Source organism: Ambystoma mexicanum (genome assembly GCF_040938575.1).
Source record: "Ambystoma mexicanum isolate Mex_15411 chromosome 12 unlocalized genomic scaffold, UKY_AmexF1_1 Mex_chr12_unloc.2, whole genome shotgun sequence".
Lineage (NCBI taxonomy): Eukaryota > Metazoa > Chordata > Amphibia > Caudata > Ambystomatidae > Ambystoma > Ambystoma mexicanum.
This window is the reverse complement of record NW_027182323.1, coordinates 2,156,727-2,163,744: the sequence shown is the minus strand read 5'-3', so window position 1 is coordinate 2,163,744 and position 7,018 is coordinate 2,156,727. Positions and strand designations below refer to the sequence as shown.

General features: G+C 45.0%; 1 non-coding gene across 1 annotated transcript; it reads right to left on the bottom strand.

The window, feature by feature from the left end:
• Positions 1-6,558: 6,558 nt before the first annotated feature.
• TRNAQ-UUG (transfer RNA glutamine (anticodon UUG)) lies at positions 6,559-6,630 on the bottom strand. Its single transcript has one exon. It is a non-coding gene; the product is annotated as a tRNA-Gln (tRNA).
• Positions 6,631-7,018: the final 388 nt, after the last annotated feature.

Here is a 7,018-nt window from a genome sequence, read left to right as displayed (position 1 = left end):
GATGTATGAGTAAGATCTCCATCCCCATCCATCTCAGTTACTGTTACCTCGTCTTAAAGGACCCGCTGCTCAGGTTCACTTGGTAGCAGAGAGATGATGGTTACAGTAAGACCCATCGACCCAGTAGGCTCTTAGGAGTTCGGACTATCGGGCGTCCTCTGCCATAGAACACCATAGAATGAGCCATACTGACAAGCAGAGAGGGGCTAGGAATGCAGCAAGCAGTGGTTATGTCACAGGCGAATAATCAACGCCAATCAGATCAAGGAGGGAATGGGTTTGTGCCGAGATGCAGAGGAACGGGTTTCAAAGGAAGAGGTGGTTTCCAGAATAATCAGGGTGGCTTTCAAAATAACCAAGGGGGGTTTCAGAATATGCAGAATGACAATCAAAATATGCAATGAGGACAAATGAGAAGACTTCCTCCTATATGTTGGACATGTGCAGGGGCGTTGCTAGGGGGGGCTAAGGGGGCTATAGCCCCTGATCTTTTGGTTGTAGCCCCGGATAGAATCTCAGGAGTTACAGCCAAAAGACTAGCTAGCCCCCAGTCCCAACAGTTCTGACATCAGCTTAGCCCCGGGTCTTTTCCAGACCTAGCAACTCTCCTGTGGTATGACAGGGCACATTGCGTGCACACGTGGGAGCCAAGGGTATGTACAGAATGGGCAATTCTCAAGAGGGGGGAACACTTATCCTCCAGCATATGGCTAAAAAAATAGGAAAAGGTTTTTCCAAGATCAGACAGTGTATCAAGCACAAGCGCCGCAAATGCAGCAGGCTTTGCAACCACAGAGGAACCAACATTGATGTTACCATAGGAGGCACATATTTTTCTGTTTTAGTAGATACTGGGGCAACTCACTCATGTATACGAGAAGGAACATTTTCGTTATCAGGAAATGCCATGAATGCGCAAGGCTTCTCTGGATCTACAAGTAGAGTTCCTTTTACTGATGAATTGCCAGTCTCTATAGGAGAATGTGATATGTATATACCTTTATTGTATTCAAGGCAGACACCAATTAATATTCTGGGTTGAGATATAATGACAAAGCTGAATATGGCGATTTCTTTTACTGATAAAGGCATAGTGCGTTCCATGCCAGGGATACATTATTTATACGTGGGTGAATTAATCATGCCATTTACACGACGGATAGCTCTGTGAGGAATGCCATTAGAGCCAAAAGTCTTTCTTTATGGGGTATGCATTTTGTTAACGTGGCTACCCGGCTTAGTGGGAAAGATTAGGAGGATACCTGATGAACTTTTGTTCAGGCCACAGATCCCCATGGACGAAGAGGGGGACAGATTTTTCCCTTACAGCTTCAGGCAGCCATAGTACGAGGGGAATTGGCCATGCTCGAAGAATTTGATGATGAGGGCAGGCCATAGAAAACAGTAATTGCCATTGGGGAAGGGTATAGATTGACTGACGTTACAGATGAAGATATGATTAAAGATGATCCGTCAGACGATTAATTAATATTCGAGATGAGTATTACATATTGGATCAGAATAGAAAGAAGGGAGACCCCACGTGAATGGTGATGGTGCAGCAGTGCCCCACATTTTTTGATGAAGACATGGAAAAAGTGCCAACCTCTTATGGACTACAGGCCCCTTATGACATATGCCTATTGAAGAGGGTCGGAGAAGTTAAGATTAAACTGAAACCAGGAGCAATTTTACCTCAAGCAAGACAGTACCCAATGTCTCAAGAGGCAGATGAGGGTATTTTTAAGACTATGGCCCTCATTACAACACCGGCGGTAACCAATGGCGCTATTAGCACCATGGTTGCTGCCGGTATTGTAACGAGTCCACCATGGTGCAATGGGGAATTATCACCCCATTCCAAGGTTGGCGGGCGGTAATTCCCCATTGCACCATTGGCCCTTCCCCATTCCCATTTTTGCCCAATAGGGCTCATTAGGAATGAGGAAGTAGGTAATTACGGTACCGCAAATTGCGGTACCGTAATTACCTTCAAGGCCCCTTTGCGGGTCCCTACTTTAACGGCTGGTCCAGACCAGCCGTTAAGGTCAGGAGCCACAAAGGGACCTCATAATTAGGCGCTAAGGGGTTAACTGCGCCGCAGCCTTTTACGGCGCCGTTAACCCCTCAGCGCCAGGGTTGTAATGACCCCCTATATCAGCTATGATGGAATAGGGCATCTTGGTGATGTCAGAGTCACTGTTTAATACTGCTGTGTATACTTGGAAAAAATCAAAAGGAGGGTCATGGCGTTTAATTCAGGAAATGAGACCAATTAACCAGATTGTAGAGGCAGAGTTTCCTTTAGTTCCAAATCCTGCAATGATTTTATGTAGTATCCCCACAGAGGCAAGATATTTTACGCTGGTTGATTTGAAAATTTTGTTTTTCTCAATCCCGTTGCATAAGGATTCTCAAGAACTCACTTCATTTACGTTTCGTCAGATTAAGTTGAAAAGCACTTGTTTTCCCCAAGGGTACTGTGAGTCTCCATCGATCTTTAATAGGGTCCTGCAGATGGACCTAAGCAATATCGATCTGCCAAGTGTTGTGCTGCAGTACGTAGATGATATTTTAGGAGGAGCTTCGGAAACCCTTCTCGAATGAAGAATGGAGCAGAGTCCTCCGGTGTTAGGGAGAATTCTCATAAATGGTTAATTTCCCTTACCTACTGAGTCCCTCAGCAGCTTTGCTGGATTTCTAGGATTTATTTTTTCACCTGGTAAGAGTGAGAGCCTTTTTTCCCACTCTTACATGTGCTTTGCTATGTGTATTTCTACTTTTTGTGTGATCTTGGGCACTGGAACCTCACCTACTCCCTGGCACCATATTCTTCCATGTGTGTTACACAGCACCTTCAGTGCACTGACACAGGGTTGTCTCTTAGACTTCCCACTGACTCCATTTTCTGGGGCTGACTACTGTCCCACAGAAAATATAAAGTTGCCATTAACTTTATTTAGTCACCTTTACCACAGACCCAGTACACCCCATTTTACATGGAGTATTGGAAAGGGTTCAATATTATCCCTTTTTGTCTGTGTCTCTTGGAGCATTGTTTCACTACCTTTACATCAAGACTTGGCTGGTGGCAGTGGTATCTTCTCAAATAACCATGGTATTGTTTTAGGCTATCATATTAGCCTCAAACATAAACCCGCTTGACCACATATATTTTATTACGGTTCCGGCTGGTTTTATTCGCCATTTCTTTTTGTACATGTCTTTCACTTGTTTTACTCTGCGCGTCAAACCAGGCTTGGTCCCTTTTTTCATCGCCTTTTCGCAGGCTTCCACACAGAAGGCCTCCTTTAGGTGCCTGATAGTCTGGGTAGGCAGGATGTGAGGGAGGGGTTTTAGGACCCCTGCCATGGGTTCCCTAGGAAACCCATGTCGCACTCCTGTTTGATTGGCTGGGTGACTGTCCTTGCCAGGACAGCCACCCTGCTGTGTGATTGACAGCCAGGCTGTATGAATGGGGGAAAACTGCATAAAAAGCAGGTCTCTTAGACTGGAAGAGCAGAGTCACCACTGGAACGAAAGAACCAATGAGGAACTGATGGATGAGGACCCTTACAACGACTGAACTGACCGGTGAAGCCCTGCTGCAGGTCCGAATCTCCAGAATCCGACAGCAGAGAAGATCCTCCAGGAAACTTGTTCCCTTGAGCTGGTGGGACCAACCAGTTCACCCAAACTGCAAGCCAGACCCTTCCTCTGGTCAAATTTGCTGTACCGAGCTACAGTGGGCTGGATAGCCAGGAAGGTCGGACCCTGCTTGGGTTTAAAGGAGCGCACCTATTATTCGTTGCTTTGCTCTACTGCTGGTTTCTTCCCTGGGTAGTGCAGGACCCTCCAGTCTTCCTACTTCTGATCAGTCCGACAGTCGTTTCAGGAACCGTGAGCCTGCAGGAACCACCAGGAACGTCTACCTCAGCTACAGCGCCCTCTCCGTTTTAAGGTACTGTGCAAATCCGGTTGTTCGTTTCGTTCAGCCACTGTGAAAGTGTTTGAAATCTTTCTCCAATCCGAAGGCTTGTCCTTCTCTTCTCTTTGAACTACCTTTTCTACCAACCAGCCTCGTCTGGAAACCGTGCCACGAACTTTACCGCAAACTACCCTGAACTGTATTATCTTGAGCAAAATACTTTTGACCTATTCACTTTGGCCCTAATTTGTATTTGTATTTGTATTTTATTTATTTATATAGCGCAGCCAGGCCCGAGGGCAACCGGGCGCATATCTTGACACATAATTGCATATTTATGTGTCAATAAGTGGGTGCATATTTACAGTACAGGTTACATTTTGGCATAGAAACAGTATAATGTACAAGAGTATCTACAGTCACAGAGTAGATGTACTTAATTACAGAGTGCATATCGCAATATCTACAAGTAGCAAGGAAATATACAAGCAGAGGTAGAATATGAGCCTGTAATACATTGGTCATTTAGACAACATTAGAAACTAACCATAATTTGGTTCTTTGTTTGAAAATGGTAGGGGAATGTATGGATCTAATAGGTAAGGGAATAGAATTCCAAAGTTTGGAAGCAAGGACACGGAAGCTGATTCCCCCAGCTTTCTGCAGTTTGTATCTGGGGATGGTCAGAGTGTGTGCTTGAGCCGATCTGAGTAGACGGGTAGGTGTGTAGTGCGAGAAGCGCGTGGAGAGATAGGTGGGGGCCTGGTTGTTCAGACATTTGTGTGTGAGCGTGAGAGATTTCAGCGCAATACTTTGTGTCACTGATAGCCAGTGTAAACTTCTCCTAGTATCGGAGATGTGAGAGGATCTGGAGATGTTGAGGGCAGCTCTAATTGCATTATTTAGTGTAACCTGAAGCTTGTTCAGGTTATGTTGGCTGGCCCCAAGATATAGGGCATTACAATAGTCTAGTTTGGACATAACCAATGTCCTGGCTAGGATAGTACAGTTCTGTGTGGTGAGGAAGGGGCGACATGCTGTGATAAGCTTACATGTGTAAGCGGATGCCGAGACAACTGAATTGGTTTGTCTGTTGAGTGATAGGGTGGAGTCAAGGTAAATTCCTAACGTAAGCCTTTTCCATCTGATTTTATCATTGTAGTCTCTCTTGTTCGATTGCCCTGAGTACGTACCTGTTGGTGTAATTCAATTTCAGTTAACTTTGTCTTTCCCTCACTTTTTAAATGCTGGAGTGCCATTTTGCTCCAACTTCATTTTGTGAGCTTAACTTGTCTGGAACTTATTGGGAGTTGTGTGGTGTATTATGGGTTTGATTTTTAAACTCTTAGACTAGTGAACTGGTATGCAACTAAAGAGTGAAATAAATGTATATTCTTTTACTTGAAAACCTTGAGACAGTGTTTGCCTGAATCATAGTAATTGCTGTCCTTTGTGTAACTATTTGATACTGCTCACTTACTCTTGAGATAAGTCTGGCTGCTCAGCCACTGCTACCACTTTAACTGTGTAGTACAGGCTTGTACTAAATGTGAAATTGTACTGTCAATTGTAGTCTTAATTGTGTGTGGTGTTCCCAAAGGGTACTGCATATAATTCTGCCTAACATCTGGTATGCCAAGAGAGTCTCCAGGAACGCAAGGTTCAGGCAGACGCAGCTCTACCTCATACACAGAGCATATCCGACGCCCAAGAGAATGTCGAACATGGGGAACAGATAGACCAGGAGATGCCCGCGCTGCGCAGCAGAGCTGGTGGATATGTTGCATATGTTCTGGTCATGCCCGAGGATAACGCACTTCTGGGATACTATCAAGGAGAAGGCATCGAAGGGAGGAATCCAAATGCAGGCATGGACACCAGAGTCTCACCTGCAGAGGGGGCAAGCAGAGAACACACCTTGCGAAAATAAAAGACCTGATGACGATACTGGCAGAACGCTGCATGGCAATGGGGTGAAATACAAGTACAGGACCCTACGCAGAGAGGTGGTGGGAAGACCTACAGAAATGGGCGATAGCCGAATCATCAGTGTGGATAAGGGCCACGCAAAGAAGGGAAGAGGACAGTGGGGCCATGGTACTGGCGTGGAACACCCTTGTGCAGGACCTGTTTGGGAACGAAGGGGGAGACAGCACAGGCGAGCCCAGAGGCTCGGAAGAGGGTTCAACAGCCCATACGGGGGCCCCAACTATGAGGGGTGAAAGGTCTCAAGGGGAAGACAGCATGGTCCACCCGCACCAAGAGAGCATATTGAGGAAAGGACGAGCAATACAGATTGAGGAGGAGGAGGCCTCGACGTGATCCGAGTAAACAAGATAAAACTCCAAGCGAAAGTGCCAGTAGAAATGTGAAGTGTGTCGTTGTTTTAGTGGTTATTTGTTGGTTGTGTGTTGAAAATGCAAATAAAAAAAGTTTTAAAAAATGTTTTTTAGAACATATCTATTTACCTCGTTTTAATATTTAGGACAAAAAGGAACAATTGGAAATCGCTACTGTAGGAAAATGGAAATAAATGTATCATTTGATAGCATTAGTAGTGCGATAATGAACAAGGGAGGAAAGAAAGTGAGACAAAACTATTGCAAGTCTCAAAAAGATATGGCTTCTTATGGTCCCACCGAGATTTGAACTCGGATCGCTGGATTCAAAGTCCAGAGTGCTAACCATTACACCATGGAACCCGCTCTGACCATGGGCTCATCCATGCACTACGAATATTTAAAAAATCACCATAGCCTTTACATTTACTACTTTTAGGAACTGATTTACAACGCATTGTTCAATGGTGTTTTCCAATTGAAAAACAAGGTTGTAAATCAGGCCATTAGCTTTTCATGTACATGAAGATTTCCTATATTCTGACCAATCACACAATCCAGGCATGGAGCATTTTCTTAGTTCCCCATTGCCATGAGGCTGCCATGTTGGAAGAAGATCACTTGGAAACGCCATGTTATGGGCTGTTGTATTGGCCTCTGTTCAGAAAAGACTCTTAGGGGTCAGCGTAAAAGTAAAGAGGAAAGCAAGGCGAAATCACCTTCACTCTACTTTGTCTCTCTGCTTTGAGAG